Genomic DNA, 18,576 nt, shown 5'->3' on the forward strand with positions numbered 1-18,576 from the left:
CCTGGGCCCCAATTTTAATGTTGCTTAATGTTTTCTTTCAAATTCCTGAAGATAAGAGAGGTGACAGAAAGACTGTGATAATAGCTGCAGAGAGAGCTGTGACATCTAAGAAAATCTGTTACTATTATAGACAGACCCCACAGAAAGATAGTGGGGGTTACTTCCATTTTGCAAATGCCACCTGTCCCCTCTCAGTCTCTTTCCTTGGTATTGTGTTTGGGACCTGTTGCATATGGTTTGGGTGACATGTGAGAGAGTGGACCAAATTTGGGTGAGTAGGGAGTTGTGAGGCTCAATAGTGACATTATGTGTGTGTGTGTGTTTCACCATGTCAGTTTATTTCTGAGTTATAGAATTTGCAGTCATGTTGTAGAGACAGACTCAGTTTTGAGTGGAAGCTGTCTTTTGAGATTTAGTTGAGGCATCCTGTGTTACTGAGAGTGCATGGCAAGTAGAAAGTAGAAGGAATAAAAAAAAATCCCAGAGAAGTGCTGGATACAGGTGGGGGGTAAGCTGAAAATCCCACCTCTTTTACCAATTCCTAGCAAATCCTTTCTGGACTTAGATAAAACCAACTGTTGCTTTTGTAAGAGCCACTCTGTCACCTCTCTCTGTCTGCAGGCACTTGAAACCCATCACTCACAACATCAGAATCAACCCAAGACCTTTTAGGTTGGGATGGAATTCCTTGGACTAACCACAATAAAAACTCACAAATAAAGATATGTTTCTTAAAGGAGATAGCTCTGGATGAAGTCATTAGTTACTGTGAAAATACAGTCACTGAAGGGGGGAAGTGTTGCCAAGGAGACCTGATTGTAACCTGATGTCAGTTACACTGGGAATCTTTTTTTTTTTTTTCCTCTCCGTCAAATCATTTTTATTGGGTTGAGGGAAATTAATATTCTTTAGATAAACCTTTTTTTTATTAGTGATTTAACATTGATTTATAAAGTATAAGATAACAGGGTATAATTCCAAACCTTTCCTAGCACCTGAGTGCTGTGTCCCCATTCCCTCCAATGGAAACTGCAGTGGTTCTCCCTCAGTCACAAATCTGGGTTGACTGTTATTATTTATTATACCTCTAGGTTACTAGTGAGGCTCAGTGCCTGCACTCAATATACTGCTCCTGGTGACCATCTTTTTTTTTTTTTTCCATTGTTGTTGGATAGGACAGAGAGAAACTGAGAGAGGAGGGGAAAAGAAAGATACCTGCAGACCTGCTTTACCAGTGCCCCCCCTGCAAATGTGTGCTTAACCCAGTGCATTGCCCCCCTGCCCCTGACTACTATTATTATTATTTTTCCTTTATTGGGAGATTAATGTTTTACAGTCAACAGAAAACACAGTAGTTTGTACATACATAATATTTCTCAGTTTTCCACATAACAATAAAACCCCCCATGGGAGTTGGGCAGTAGTGCAGTGGGTTAAGCGCACATGGCGTGAAGGCGTAAGGATCCCGGTTCAAGCCCCTGGCTCCCCACCTGTAGGGAAGTTGCTTTACAAGTGGTGAAGCAGGTCTGCAGGTGTCTGTCTTTCTCTCCCCTTCTCTGTCTTCCCCTCCCTCCCCTCTCCATTTCTCTCTACTCTAACAATGACGACATCAGTAACAACAACAATAATAACTACAACAACAATAAAAAACAACTAGGGCAACAAAAGGGGAAAAAAACAAACAATAAAACCCTACTAGGTCCTATGTCATCCTTTTCCAGGACCTGCACACCCCCCACACACACCCCCCCCATACCCACCCCAGAGTCTTTTCTTTCAGTGCAATACACCAACTCCAGTCCAGGTTCTGCTTAGAATTTTCTCTTCTGATCTTATTTTTCAACTTCTGCCTGAGGGTGAGATCATCCCATATTCATCCTTCTGTTTCTGACTTATTTCACTTAACATGATTTCTTCAAGCTCCAATAGGGAACTTGGAATAGGGATTTTAGGATGGATAGAAGCTAGGAAGTCTATTTTACGTATGTTCCTAGGGGCCCATGACCTTGGTAATTCTTTTTTTTTTCTTTTTTTTAAAATTTATTTCTTTATTGGGGAATTAATGTTTTACATTCAACAGTAAATACAATAGTTTGTACATGCATAACATTCCCCAGTTTCCCATTTAACAATACAACCCCCACTATGTCATTTATCATCCTTCATGGACCTGTATTCTCCCCACCCACCCACCCCAGAGTCTTTTACTTGGGTGCAATACACCAATTCCATTTCAGGTTCTACTTGTATTTTCTTTTCTCATCTTGTTTTTCAACTTCTGCCTGAGAGTGAGATCATCCCATATTCATCCTTCTGTTTCTGACTTATTTCACTCAACATGATTTTTTCAAGGTCCATCTAAGATCGGCTGAAAACAGTGAAGTCACCATTTTTTACAGCTGAGTAGTATTCCATTGTGTATATAGACCACAACTTGCTCAGCCACTCATCTGTTGTTGGACACTTAGGTTGCTTCCAGGTTTTGGCTATTATAAATTGTGCTGCCAAGAACATATGTGTACACAGATCTTTTTGGATGAATGTGTTGGGTTCCTTTAGGATATATCCCCAGGAGAGGAATTGCAGGGTCATAGGGTAGGTCCATTTCTAGCCTTCTGAGAGTTCTCCAGACTGTTCTCCACAGAGGTTGGACCAATTTACATTCCCACCAGCAGTGCAGGAGGGTTCCTTTGACCCCACACCCTCTCCAGCATTTGCTGCTGTTACCTTTTCTGATGTATGACATTCTCACAGGAGTGAAGTGATATCTCATTGTTGTCTTTATTTGCATTTCTCTGACAATCAGAGACTTGGAGCATTTTTTCATGTGTTTCTCGGCCTTTTGGATCTCTTCTGTGGTGAATATTCTGTCCAAGTCCTCCCCCCATTTTTGGATGGGGTTATTTGTTGTCTTGTTGTTGAGTCTGGCAAGCTCTTTATATATGTTGGTTATTAAACTCTTATCTGATGTATGACATGTAAAGATCTTCTCCCATTCTGTGAGGGGTCTCTTGGTTTGGGTAGTGGTTTCTTTTGCTGTGACGAAGCTTTTTAATTTGATGTAGTCCCATAGGTTTATACTTGCCTTAGTCTTCTTTGTAATTGGATTCGTTTCATTGAAAATGTCTTTAAAATTTATGACCTTGGTAATTTCTGCTGCAGCTTGATAGCTAGCATAGAGGCAGTCTAAAAATATTGTCTGGGAAGATGGTGTCTGAGTTGAGAATACATAGAACTAGAAAGCTGCAGCAGGAAGAGATTAGCTCCCAAACTTGAAGAAAGTTGGTAAATATAATTAACTTTGCCACATCGATCTGACCCAGGGCCCATGTATGTTCATATTTATGCACACCCTCAGAATCCCTATAGGTCTGAGCTCACAGTCAGCGGTCACAGCTAGAAGCCTTCTAGGCTGCACTCATTGCAGGTCCAGTCTTCCTTGAGTAGGTTCATGGGGTCTGGTCTCAAGGAAGAAATACACCTAAGATTTTAGGGGAGTCTAACCTTGAGTTTTACTGCATTTACTTGCTTGGTGATTCCAATCTAGGTTGTCATAGAGACAGTAATTGCCTTTTAGTTGACGCAGCTCTCGGTCAGTTAGTTGTATATAGTATTTCTTCTAAAGATTGTCAAGGGGTGACAATAATGCTGTCAGAAGAGATCAAGAGGTGTATCTTACTTACTTTCTTCTGTATAATTCATTGAGTAGATAGAGTGATTGAGGGAAGTGAAGTAGGGGTAAGAGAACAGAGCGTCCAAGCCTAAGTAATATATATTTGATTAGAAAACTGATGGTGCCTCCTTTAGTCCTTTCTACTAGATTGCCGAGCTAATTAGCTCTAAATCGAATCTCAGAGGACTAATGAGCACTTTTACTTTGAGGAATATAGTTTCCCCTAATTTATGCATATATGTATGTATGTGTGTGTGTGTGTGTGTGTGTGTGTGTATATATGTATATATATATCCATATCCAGACCCCTAGGACCTAGCCATCTGAAGTGGAACTAGGTTTTCCCCTGTATTAGGAAAGGTCTCACCAGATTATTGGAGTTGGAAGGTTGACAGCTCAGGCCTGGCATCTCTGGATACAGTCTGAAGCAAAAGGGCAGTGGCAGCATATTGGGGCCTGGTGGTGCTGGTGTCGTTGATTTAGCAGATATCAGCAGAGGCAGTGTAACAAGGTAAGGCGTCGGGAGGAGAGGCACCAAGAAATACAAGCAAAGAGCCAGAGGTTCCAGGACTTGGAGAAATACAGACTTTAAAGAGAATGGGGAAGGCTCCTTGTAGTCTTAGGGTTCAAAAGGGCACTAGGTAATTATTATTATAACCAATTTAGTTGGGGAACTTGTTTTTCTTCGAAAATCCCATGTTGGAATTTACTGTACCGCACTTGACCTCGCCAAACTTTGTGTCATTTAATAAAATCTACTAACAACATCTTAGATACTGACAGGACCAAAATGATCCTGATCTATCTGGCCTAAGGTTGTAGGTAACTTAGTATTAAGGCAACAACAACAAAAGGCAGCTTCTAGCTAGAGGCAGTTAATGGTTTACAGCTCAGTTGTAGGCAGGCCTGCTGGAAGGCAGTAATGCTTGCCCTGGGCCTGAATGGCTGTCAGCACTGCCCATAATCTTGTGTTGAAATAGGACTGCTCAGCCCAAGGAAATGCTAAGGAAACGAAACCAGCGCCTTTATTACTCTCTGTAACACTTAGAACCAGAGTCCTAGTTAGTGTTCTTATCCTCAAGGCATTCTGACAGTCACTTTAATGATTTATTTTCCTTTTCATCCCCAGCCCCCTTTAAGCAACAAATAAAATATTTGGGTCAACTTAGTATCTTTCTCTTCACCTCACTACTTTCTGAGTCTGTAAAATTTCTCACACATTTCAGTTTTTATAACTAGGAGGCCAGGGGTTCTTTTTGCCCCACTGCACATGTGAATTATATTATTAGTCTGATTTTTTTTTTCATTGACCCTATGTCCCCAGTCTATTTATGGGTGGTAGTGTGTGATGAGGGCTATGGGAAGGGGGCCAAGCAAGGCCACAGGCTGGCAGTAACACATAGATCATAGGGGAAGGTTTCAAGTAAGAAGAGCTTTTTTTTTTTCAAGTTGGTGAAATAGTTCACTTGGATAGTATGCTGCTTCATGTATAGGACTCAGGTTCAAGCCTGCTTCCCACTACTCTGAAGGAAGCGTCAGTGCTGTGGTCTTCCTCCCTCCCTCTCTCTACCTTTTCTCCTTCTCTGTCTGAAAAAAATATAATGAAAGCCTTTTTACTTTATTCCTTTTTATTTTTTATTGGAGGTGTTAATGGTTTACAGTAAATATAATTATGGGCACATGTGTGAAGTTTCTCATTTTTCTGCCAAACACAATCACCACCAGGATCTGAAAGCCCTCCCCCCGCACCAGAGTCCTTTATTTTGTTGCAGTACACCAGACCCAGTCCAAGTTCTGCTTTGTGTTCCCTCTTTTGTTCTTATTCCTCAACTTCTGTCTAGAGTGAGATCATCCCTTATCTTTCACTTTCTGGCTTATTTCCTACAAGCTGTGTCCAAGATGAGGGGAAGAAGGTGAATTCATTATTCTTAATAGCTGAGTAGTACTCCATTGTATATATGTAACGCAACCTCTTCAGCCACTCATCTGTTGTTGGACACCTAGGTTGCTACCAGGTTTTGGCTGTTACAAATTGTGCTGCTATGGACATAGGTGTACACAGATCTTTTTGGATGGGTGTGTTAGATTCCTTAGGACATATCCCTAGGAGAGGAATTGCAGGGTCGTAGAGTAGGTCGATTTCTAGTCGTCTGAGAGTTCTCTAGAGTGCTCTCCGCAGGGGTTGGACCAATTTATATTCCCACCACGAGCTCTCCAGCATTTGTTGTTACTCTCATTTCTGATGTAGGACATTCTCACAGGAGTGAAGTGGTATCTCATTGTTGTCTTTATTTGCATTTCTCGGACCATCAATGAATATTCACCAAGGAAGAGATCTAGAATGCTAACAGACTTACAGAAAGCCTTTCTTCAGTGCTATTCCCTATAGTTGAGAGCTATGAGGATGTTAGAGCTGCTTGCGCTAGAGAGAAAGCAGCCCTGCTGGTTTAAGAAAATACAGAAGCACTGAAATTGGTTCTGCCGTTTTCTTCCCGGGATCTTCAATAAAAAATAATGATCTCCTCTGTCCTGTGAGCTGGATGTCTTCCTCCTGAAGTCTCCTGCCTGACAGCCTGCAGGCTCATTTTCTCTAGTCTTTGTCCTCTCTGCTCATTTCATTTCCCACCGGCTTCCTCGCAGTAAGGGATCACCAGCAGGATTCTTGCTCAGCCCAGCCACCCAGAGCCACTGCTGGAACTATTCAGCCACTGTCATGTACCGTGGTAGAGCCGAGAGCTTTGACATGTCTCTTGCCCTGCTGGTCCTGCCCTTGTCTCCAGTGAAGACCATTGGATTGAAAGGGTCTTGACGGGTCCTTGATTCCCTCAAGAGATCTTGATCTCCAGGAGAGGAGACTCATCCATCAGCGACACCACTGGTCATCACTCATCCATCCTCTGCTGGACACATCCCATTGGTGGGGCAGTCCTTGGGCAACTTGTGATTCTCTTGCTGGGCCTTTCAAGACCTTGACCCCTAATGCTCTTCCTGACCGTAACTGTGAAGTCAACTTCTGGGGTAGCTTTCTGTTCTTCAACTACTTGAAAAGCCATGCTTTAAGGTTTGGCTTCCAACTAGCCCCTCCATTCAATAATGCTTTCATTTCTCCAGGCAAATAAATCTTGTTCTCTCAAATATCCCAATTAAGAGCACGTTTAGACCTTTTGGCATCCTGGCCACCTGCTTCTTATAGGTCTCCGAGTTGGAAGTAGAACTTATATCCTGAAGGTAATTAAACTCAGAAAGAGAATTTTTTTTTAAGAGAGAGGCAGAGAGAGGGCACTCTATCAGGTGAGCCATTTCCTGGTCTCCATAAGAAGGAATTTTGCATCATTCAGGTTGGCATAATCTAGATGAGACTCAGTTGTGCATGGCCTACTTTAAACAACATATATATATTACATATACATATAAATAAATCATGGTGTTTGTTACTCAGGAAATTAATGTAAACTAGCTAGCATGATATTCTGTACATATGCTATTGACAATTTGAATGAGAACATATAAGCTCCTATTTAGTATTTCATTGACTTCAGTTTTGTGCCAAATCTCACAAGTCTTGTTTTCACATCTCTGTTTTGTTAGGAAACATGGAGGAGCTCCCTGGCTCTTTGCCTTCAGCAGGTCTGACAGGAAAGTTTAGCATGGCATAGCATTCCTAAAGACGGGTTGGCAGCTTACCACTTAAAAGTTCTGGGTTCAGCTGTGTCCGCTAGCAGTGCTCATGTTATTAGGCAGCTTGTCACATGCCCCCAGTTTGCAAGGGATAAAACAGTTGGCATATTTCTGTGCCCAAGTCCTGGCTGTTCAGGGAAGTTCACAAATTTAATAACCGAGTAGCCACATTAAACAAGAAGGAAGATTTGTCTAGATGTAGCTTGCCTTAATCTAGCCATTCCCAATCTTACTAATCACTACTTTCTTCTCAAACCAAGTAAGACTGCACCTTCTTTTATTGCAAATTCAAAGAGATAGTGTGAGTCTTCAGTGTCTGGTACATGTCAGAACTTGCCACATTTATGGTCTAATGGGAACAGACATGTAATTAGAATACTGGCAATGTGTATGTGTGTTAATACTACCTGTGTGCTAAATTTAGGGCAGTTAGAAGCAGGGTGGCAGATGGCACCTGTGGAAGGTGTGCCCAAGAGAGTAGACAGACAGCAGCCTAGATGCGAGTTCATGCCAACTGGGCTTTGTGCTGGATCTTTTGTTATTGACGGGGCTCAGTATAGGGACTATGAACCCACACTCCTAGTGGCTATTTTTTTTTCTTCCCTCCTTTCTTTCTTCTTTTTTATTTGATAGGACAGAGAGAGATTGAGAGTGGAAGGGTAGACAGAAAAGGAGAGAGATCGCCAAACATGCCAAGCCTGATATATCAACCTCCCAATTCCTCTAATCTGGTGAGATCTTTTCTAATACATGGGACTACCTAGTCCCATTTCAGATGGCACATTATCTAACACAGTTATAGAAACTAGATACAGGCTAGGGTCTCGGGTACTGGGTATAGGTGTACATGTATCCAGAAGCAAGGGGCAGTTAGATATTTCAAAAGAAAAATGCTTAATAGCCTTCGGTGATTAGACTTAGACCTAATAAGCCTATGATGCTAGTAAAAGGGCCTAAAGAAGGTACCATAAGTTCTCTAACCAATTAGGTTTAGACCTAATAAACTTGACAATCTAGTGGAAAGACCCATAGAAGGGAGACCCCATAAACCTAATACTGGTTTGGATACAACACATGGCACTCAATGCTTTAGTAACTGGGAGAAAGTCTAAGCATATCAGATAAAGGACTTTCAAGTCCTTTAACTGCTAGTTAAGGACAAGAGACTGACTCACTCAGTGATGGCCTTTTTGGTCAATACCAGATCACTCGTCACCTAGGGTCCTAGCCAGGGAATCCTTGGATTCCCCCATAGATTCACTGGGCCAAAAACTCTTAATAGGTCCCTCTCTCCACCATCACTTCCATCATAAGCCCTCTTGTAGGCCACTCTAGGAACTTGTCCGCCCTGTAAAGTAGCGATGGTAAAGACTGCCCATTGTCTTAAGGGAGGCTGGGTTATCCTATCCTGGCTCTTGAGAAACACTGGTCCTGAAATTAGTGCTCCTAGAGTGTTCCCAGCTATGACCATGGACTGTGAGCTCAGACAGGTAGGGGACTCAGAGGTTACACAGGCTCCTGTTCTAACTGTGAGTAGATATGGGCCCTGGGTCAGGTTGGTGTTGTAAACAGTTAATTTTATTCATAGATTTTCTTGAAGTTTGGGAGCTACTCCGCTCTAATCCAACTTTCTAGCCATATTCTCAACTCTGATACCATTGCCCCAGACAATACTTTTGTCCACCTTAATGTTAGCTACAAAACTCATGGGAATAGGTGGGGGAGATAGCATAATGGTTATGCAAACAGACTGTCATGCCTGAGGCTCCAAAGTCCCAGGTTTAATCCCCTACACCACCATAAGCCAGAGCTGAGCAGTGCTCTGGTGTTTCTCTCTGTGTGTCTCTCTGTCTGCATCTCTCTCAAAAATAAAATAAATAAAAAACTCATGGGAACCTAGGAACATACCTAAAATAGACTTCCTAGCTTCTTTCTACCCTAAGATCCTTATTCTCATCTGCTCTATTCCTACTTTTTGGTTCCTGTTCATTAATCATTTTGTCCTGCTTTATATCTTACCGCCTTTCAGCCACCAAGTTGCAGGTACGATCATGATTCTACCTTGAATTCTCTGGGAAGATGACCTTACCAATGTGTCCTGGAACCTCAACTCTCCAGAACCCTACCCACTAGGAAAATATAGAAATAGGCTTGGGAGTATAGATCGACCTGTCAGTGTCCAGCAGAGAAGCAATTACAGAAGCCAGAATTCCCACCTTCTGGATCCCAAAAAGAATCTTTGGTATTTGCTCCCAGAGGGGAAGAAATGTTAGGGGAAGATGACTAGAGGACTCTGAACTCCAATTCCATCATGACCCGGAAAGAGAAAAAGGAAGGACATTAGAAAGTAGTAATAGGTGTAGGCGTGACTTAGAAAGGAAGAGAAGGCAGGACCATAGGGGAGAAAAAAAGGATATATATATCAACCCATCTTGGGAGAACCACTACATTTTCCAGTGGAGGGAATGGGGACACAGAACTGTGGTCCTGGGAACAGTGCAGAATTATACCCTTGTTAATTTTATAATTTTGTAAATCAATATTAAGTCGCTAATGAAATTAATTGAAAATGGAGAAAGATACCTGCTTCACCACTCATGAAGCACACCCCCCTTCAGATAGGGAGCAGGGGCTTGAACATGGGTTCTTGTACATGGTAATATGTGTGCTCAACGAGGTGTACTACCACCCAGCCCCTAACCCCTTTAAGCTGGATCTTGTACAACAAGGAGCTGATGTTTCATTTAGAAAGGATGGGAAGGGCATTTGAAGAAAGGAAAATGCCTCTGTTGATGAGTTCTCTGTGACAGCTTCCCAATGAGGACCACCACACACACACACACACACACACACACACACACACACCCGCTGCCTGGTGCCACAACCTCCCAACTCCCAACCCTGTGACTTACGCTTGGTCATGCTAATGACTGGCTTTGGTGGGTCATTTAGGTTAGTCAGGAAGTTGACAGAACCCATCTGGCAGCTGCCCCTTGGGTGTTAGAGAAGGTAGTCACAGAGGGTGCGTATCTGACAAATTAAATCGGTTTTGGGCAGGTACAGTAGCTCACTTGAATACTGTGCTGCTTCGCCATATCCATGACCCAAGTTTGAGCCTGGGCCTCTGCTGGGCTAGCATGGGGGTGCTTCTTCCCGGGTGTGTGCTGTCTGGGTTGGAGAGAACTCGACTGGAGCCAGCCTGGGCTGCTACTCACTCAGCGACGCAGAAGATAGATGACTCAGGAACCAAACACATGGTGTGAAGTAATGCAACCTTTATTGATCAGAGACAACACTTTTATAGGACAGAACCGGAAGTGGCAAGTCGGAAACCGGAAGTGGCTAGGAAAGGGGGTGGAGAAAGGCAAAAGTGGGCTGGAAAGGTATAAACTTCCTTAGCAACTGTTGCAATGGGACCCTGCAGGCAGGGTGGATCTCGAAGAAGATAGATCAAAGGAATGGAATGGGTGGGGATCTTTCAGGCAAAACAGTGCTTATGTAAATAGGCCATAGTATCAGCAATGCAGGGTGGAGCGGGGGAGCTGGCGTAATGCCCGATAGGCCTCTTCATATTGAGGGAGGCTTCAGTTCTATGGTCTCTTTCATTCTCTCTCCCTTTCTCTGACCTATGCCTCTCTCTATCTTAAAAAAAGGGGGGGAGAGTCAGGCGGTAGCGCAGCAGGTTAAATGCACATGGCACGAAGCTCAAGGACCAGAGTAAGAAACCTGGTTCCAGCCCCCGGCTCCCCACCTGCAGGGGGAGTCACTTCACAGGCGGTGAAGCAGGTCTGCAGGTGTCTGTCTTTCTCTCCCCCTCTGTCTTCCCCTCCTCTCTCCATTGCTGTCTGTCCTATCCAACAGTGATGACATCAATAACAACAACAATAACTACAACAACAATAAAAACAAGGGCAACAAAAAGGACATAAATAAATATTAAAAAATTAGGAGATTGCACCTAAGCTTTAAATCAACAGCAACACTATTGAAGGTGTTCTGTCCTCTACCCTCCCCCGCCATTGTCACCATGCCTAATGATATGCTGCGGCCTCCTTGACTTATGAGGTGTCTCCTATGTTTTCAGCTGTAGCTGAAGTGTTGGGTAAGCTTAGAAGTGGAGCACTGGAGCTGCACTTGCAGTTTCTCGAGCATGAAGAGAAACAGTGCTTCTGTTGCTGCATGCGGAGAGATGAGGAAGCAGAGGCAGAGCCACTGTTTTTGTAGATTGCAGGTGGGATGGGCAGCAGAAGTAGCTAGAGCCCAACCCCCGGGAGGACTGTTTTCTTAAATGCACTTCCCACCACTCCCTGTTGGGTTGGGTAGAGCCTCTGTTGCCATCAGGTATGTAGCCACTTGGCAAAGGCAGTCCCTCTACAAAGCTGGTTGGGGTGCTGACTCTGGGGCCCATGAGAGCTTCTTCCAAGGAGAGCTGTTAATCTTTTTTGTTTGTTTGTTTTTTGCCTCTAGGGTTTGGTGCCTACACTATGAATCCCCCACTCCATTTTTTCCCTTTGTTGCCCTTGTTGCTTATCATTGTTATTATTGCTGTCATTGTTGTTGGATAGGAGAGAGAGGAGGGGAAGACCAGGGGGAGGGGGGAGAGAAAGATAGACACCTGCAGACCTGCTTCACCACCTGTGAAGCGACCCTCCTGCAGGTGGGGAGCCAGGGGCTCAAACTGGGCTCCTTATGCCGGTCCGTGCGCTTAACCCACTGCACTGCCACCTGGCCTCCACCTCTTCCCCTTCTTCTAGAGCTGAAAGTAAAAAGACCTAAAGGACTAGGTGGTGGCACACCTGGCAGAGCACACACATTACCATGTGCAAGGAACCAGGTTCAAGTCCCTGATCTCCACCTGCAGGGGGGGAAGCTTCACAAGCAATGTTGCAGGTCTCTCTCTCTCTCTCTCCCCCCTCCCTTTCCCTCTCAGCTTCTCTGTCTCTTATCAAATAAATATCAAACAAAGAAAAAAAAACTTTAAAAGGAGCTAACACAGCACTGATTGTAAGCCAGATATAGTGCAACATAAAATGAGCTCATTTAACTCTCACCATAGCCTTGAAATTAAACTCTGGTGGTTCTGATGTGTAGGGAAGGCCAGTCAGACTATCGGATGTTGAGGAGCTTGCTAAGATGAGCTTGTACCTGACAATATTGATCAGAACCCAAGCTCTGGTTTTGACCAGGATCCCCTGATTCAGCCAAACCTAGAATACAAGTAGCCACTTTCATTCTTCAGCACATCTCAACCATTTCCCCCCCCAACACCATTTGTTGAAAAGACATTCATTTCATCATTTAATGTTTGGGCCTCTCTGTCAAAAATGAGATCTCCATGGGTGTGAGGACTTGTTTCTGGGCTCTTGATTCTATTCCACTGGTCTGTGTGTCTGTTTTTGTTCTTCACATCAGGTCTACCCATCTCAATTCTCAGCAGCCAGTGTTGAAAATCCTGTAAAAGCTGAGCATTATGTTGGTGAATTGTTCCTGGAGCACAGAGGGCTGTGGAACTTATATTAAGGGGATTTTATATCCCTGACGGGTGATTAGTTAAAAAAAAAAAAAGCCTCTACTGCACAGATCAGCATAAATGTCACAGATAATTTCTCCTCCTTTTGTGTCATTGCCAGGGCGCTTCACCAACTCAGCTTTTTCAGATTGAAGGGAAGGGGAGGGCGAGACACCAGGCGGTAGCGCACGTGGCGTAAAGCGCAAGGACCAGCGTAAGGATCCTGGTTTAAGCCCCCGGCTCCCCAGCTAAAGGGGGGGGGGGCATTTCACAGGCAGTGAAGCAGGTCTGCAGATATCTATCTTTCTCTCCCCTCTTGATTTCTCTCCTATCTGACAACAAGGGCAACAAAAATGGGGGGAAAATAGCCTCCAGGAGCAGTGGATTCACAGTGCAGACACCGAGCCCCAGTGATAACCCTGGAGGAAAAAAAAAAAGGAGTGGGGGAGAGACACCATGGTGTTGAAGCTTCCCCCAATGCTGCAGTGCTCCCATGTGACCTACCAGGGACTCAAACCCAGGACCAAGCTTGACAAAGCAGGTGTAATCCTAGCTGAGCTATCTTGCACCCCATTTCCAACCTCTCATTTCTAACTGGGATGAATGTATATTTCTCATGTTAACAAGTGCCTGGGTGGTTGCTGGTTTTTAAACCGGCCATGCTGGGTATTGAGGTGTGGCCGAACCCATTAGAAAGTTGTTCGTTCATACCATACTGTCTCTTCCGAACCTCACAAACAAAGCTCCAGTCCCCTTCCTCGGAAGGGTTGTGCTTCTTGAAATGATCATGTGAAGCGTTCCTTGCCCCACCCCCATTTATAATCTGTGTCCTACGTAGCTGAGGAGTTTGTCTAGTAGGATTTGATAATGGACAGAACTGGCAAGGAAAGTTAACATGCAAACATGTTATCCCCCTATCCCCCCCTCCCCCCAGCACAAGAAGAAGAAAGGCGATGGTCGATCTCATTGTCACTACCAAGAAGGGGCATGCTGGCCTGTGTCATTTCTGTCTGTGATTGCTCTCAAAGAAAAGAATTGTGGCAGCAAAGAGGGTCTGTCTGTCTCAATAAGCACAGCTCAGGTGGCGGCCGGTCCTGTTACAGGAGAGCTCAGGGAAAACCTCTTTTATGATCAGAACACAGAAAGACAGATTTATTCAGTGCTGCGTCTTAACGTTCCTGATTCAGCGGGCTGCACAGGGCAGGCTCCAACATTATATGCCACTATACAAGTGAACATGGCGGATTTAATGATCGCTTCCCCCAGGGTCAGAATTCCTTAGTAACAGTGAGAATCCCAAACATTACAGTCCATGTGTGCCTTTCCTTAAGGTTTGTTGTGATGAGTTTTTCCCTCAGTCTCCAAAGAAAAAGACTGAAGTGGGGGGAGTTGAATAAGCAAATTGAAATGAATGAGTCAAAAGGAAGCACTGACCATCAGGCTCTTGTTATTATTAGAAACACCCCCGATTTTATTTATTAACAGGAGGCTTAACTCTGAAACAAATCCCAGATCTGCAGTGCTCTTAACTGTTCCAAGGTCCAGCAGCCAGAGAGTGAGCTGGGGTTGTGCCCCCTTTGAATGCCACCTGCTCTCAGGAATTGGGGGGGAGGGTGAGTTCTTCCCCAGATACCCCATGATGGTCTGACAAGGCATCAAATCCTGGTTAAAGGACAGCAAACATCTTTTATTTTCTGACTTCTCCGCTGGTCAGATTTTCCCTTTCAGCTTTCCCTAGAGAAAATGAACAAGTAACTACTTTCCTGCGGAGGATGAAATTGTGTTTTCCGTAGCGGCAGCCCCAATTTATGTTCCCACCAGTAGTGCACAAGGGCTCGCCTTTCTTCACCTCCTGTCTTGTTGACTGATTTAGCACAGGTGAGGCACTGAAACTGGGATGTGATGACTGAATCATTCCTTTGTTCCTGGGGTACACTTTTTCCTTTCCTTTAAGAGAGACTCCACAGCACCACAGCTCATGAAGCTTCCCCCTGTACAATGTACTCTCATGTGGGGAGCATAAGAGAATGTGTTGATTAAAAATAATTACTGGGGATCAGGCGGTAGTGCAGTGGGTTAAGTGCATATGGATCCCAGTTTATCTGTAGGGGGCTGCTTCACAGGCGGTAAAGCAGATCTGCTTCTTCTCTCTCTTATATCCAACAACTGCAATGACAACGATAATAAATAATAACAAGGGCAACAAAATGGGGAAAATGGCCTCCAAGAGCAGTGGATTCATAGTACAAGCACCGAGCCCCAACAATAACCCTAGAGGCAAAATAATAATAATGAATATTACTAATAGAATAGCCTTCTGGAAAATAATGTAACTATTGTTGTTAAGCTCTTGATTTGTGAAGTAAGAGTTACTTCTTACTGCACTGAGATTTAACTGGCAACTGGTAAGCTATAGTGATCAGTGAAACTTGATCAAACCTCCCCCCCCCCCAAAAAAAAAAGTTTGGCACAGTCAGTGTATCATATACTTCAGAGGAATGAACTTGTTGGAAGTGTAGCTTCTGATCTAAGAATGGGAACATGAGAACTGTGGTCTGGAAGTCCTCAAAGTGCCAGGCTAGCCAGTCCTTAGTTTGGGCTATGTAAACAGAGCCTCCACAAGATACCTGACAAGCACTGCAGACCTGAGTACTTCTACAAGCACTGCAGACCTGAGTACTTCTACATTTATTCAGATGGCTGCAAATGTCAGTTATCTTGCTGCTGATTCCCCCCACCCCCATACTATATCCTCTGCTGGGCAAACTAAGTGTATGTGGATTTGATCTCTGCAGATTTGCTTATTTCCATGACCTTTCCTGCAGTTTCAAGATGCATTTTCTGCTTCCCTGCCTACTTACTTCAACCTACAGAGTTTACTCTTAGAAAAGTAAATATAATGTCCTACAATCCACTTCCTCTACAGTCACTGCCACATAACCAGCACTTAGACATCACCACCTGTAAGTCACTGTGGGGCTTGGAGTACTATTCACTTTTACATTTATGTTCTAGCTCCTCATTTACTGCATAATATAGGTTCTTGGGAATGTTTCCTTGCATAAGCAAAAACAGGCTCTTCCTTGTATATTTTTATTTTATTTTATTTTATTTTTGCCTCTAGGGTTATTGCTGGGGCTCATTGCCTGCACCATGAATCCACTGCTCCTGGAGGCCATTTTTTCCCCCTTTCGTTGACCTTGTTGTTGTAGCCTTGTTGTGGTTATTATTGTTGTTGATGTCGTTTGTTGTTGGATAGGACGGAGAGAGGAGAGGAAGACAGAGAGGGGGAGAGAAAGACAGACACCTGCAGACTTGCTTCGCTGCCTGTGAAGCGACTCCCCTGCAGGTGGGGAGCCGGGGGCTCGAACCAGGATCTGTATGCCAGTCCTTGCGCTTTGCACCAAGTATGCTTAACCCACTGTGCTACTGCCCGACCCCCCTTGTATATTTTTCAACTTAGAAACTGTAGTTGCTTAATACTTCCTCAGCTACAAAAATATATCCAAAAATGCATCCTGACTTTTCTGACAACCCAATAGATTGATGAGATATATGCAAATGGGGCTTTTCTAATCCAGTGCTTCGCACGATTACCCACACAGATGAGAGGGGCACACTCATGGACGTGTGGTTTTGCGGAGCCCTGCCAAGTTTTCTGGGATCCACCCTGCAGGCCCAGTGACATCGGACGCAAAAGAAGCCTTGTGACATTGCACTCTTGACTCTCCTCTGAGGCCCTGGTGCCAGACCATATCAAAAGCTAGGTCAATGTCTAAGTGGGGTGGCTGTATTTTTAAGTACAGCCACCTACCAGGCGTTGGTAAGGTGTTAAACTCTTGAGGTTCTAGAGTTTTCCTTGATGGATTTCATAACCAGATTGAGCTTGTCAGGATGTTGATTTTTGCTGTTCTTCCGGTTGTCCTTCTGGAAACTTCTGATTCGGTGTCATTTTGATACTTTGCTTCTGTTCAGTATTAGAATTAATAATGGTGGGGAGGCAGGCTGTCAAGTCTTTAGCACTTTGATTTCAGTGTGGTGTTTGATAGGCATGTCCCCTCTGCAGCATCTTTTACTCTTTTTTAAAAATTTGTTTATTGTATAGAGAATTAAGAAGGAAGGGGGGAGATATAGATGGAGAAAGACATCTGTAGCCTTGCTTCACCACTTGCAAAGCTTTCCCCCTGCAGGTGGGGACTAGGGGTTTGAACCCAGGTCCTTGTCCCCCTACTCTTTTTATATATTTATTTTCCCTTTTGTTGCCCTTGACGTTTTTCATTGTTGTAGTAGTTATTATTGTTGTTGTTATTGATGTTGTTGTTGTTGGATAGGACAGAGAGAAATGGAGAGAACGGGAGAGAAAGACACCTGCAGACCTGCTTCACCACTTGTAAAGCGACTCTCCTGCAGGTGGGGAGCCAGCGGCTTGAACCGGGATCCTTATGCCAGTCCTTGTGCTTTGCACCACATGTGCTTAACCGCACCTTTTATTTCTTAAGGCCATGGTCCCATAAAGCTCTCCACAGAAGACAGTGCAACTGAGTTTGTCTTTATACTTTCATTCCATAATATTCAGTGCACACCTGAGCCTCAGTGTCAAGCCCTGGATGACAGATGCTCGGAGATGACAGGTCATGCCTGCCTTTAGGGGGTTTGAGTGTCGGTGATGATAGATGTACCCAGGTTTGAGCCCACAGTCCCTACCTGTAGAAAGGAAGCTACAAAGGTAGTTAAGCAGTGCTGCAGGTGTCTCTCTTTCTGTCTGTATCCAAAAAATTATTTTATCAAAAGGGCAACAAACAACATCCAGAATGGTGGATTCATCATGTAGGCATGGCAAGCGCCACTGATAACCATGGTGGAAATTAGAGAGAGATGCTCCCTGCACTGGCTTCTACGGCATCTATGCACTGAAAGCTAAAGACAGTGGAGCCATTACCAGAGTCAGTGAGGAAACAATTAGGTGTGAAGTCCCAGACTTGAACAATCTCAAATTAACCTGGAGAAATAGGAGCAGCAATTACTACCTGCTGACAGGCAGCCCACACACACAGGGGCGTTTTCCAGGCCAAGGGGCCTTCCATGGGCCCAAAGGCAAGTAGTCATGATCAGAGCAATTAGAGGCACTACCTGAGCCAGCGCATAATTTGCTTAATCACACTTGTTTCACTCAACTATGTGTCTGGCTTAGGGGGCTTGAGAGTAACTGTACAATTTGGGAAAATGGAGTAGAAACAGTCAGGGGGAGATAATTCCACTGCTGCTCCCCAGTAGGTCAGGGGTTTGAATGCTGAAAGTGCTCGGGTATAAATACCAGGATATTGATCTGGCAAGAAGGGTTTTTAGAGACTTGTTTGGGGGAAGGAAAATCATTGCAGTCACAAAAGGAGGCAGCTGGCAAGTTCCGGAAACTTTTTAATGTAAGCCCAGAATTTGAATAATGCACTAGACAGAGTGTAGTGCACATTTTTAAATATTTATGTACAAACCAGTGTCATTTCTTAGACAGCTCTGCCGTGATCCTATGATTTGATACAATTGTTTTTAAATGATCATTTTCTGGATGCTAGAGGCATTGTGCAGAAAGATGAGGATCACAGCAAATTAAAAAAAAAAAAAGCAGAAGGGACTGTTATAAACCAAATGCATCTGTCAGAGCAAAGGCACTCTGAAACCAAAATAGTGCAGGGATTAGAATGGAGGAGTTTGGGAATGG

The sequence above is a fragment of the Erinaceus europaeus genome, unplaced genomic scaffold (assembly GCF_950295315.1).
Source record: "Erinaceus europaeus unplaced genomic scaffold, mEriEur2.1 scaffold_677, whole genome shotgun sequence".
Lineage (NCBI taxonomy): Eukaryota > Metazoa > Chordata > Mammalia > Eulipotyphla > Erinaceidae > Erinaceus > Erinaceus europaeus.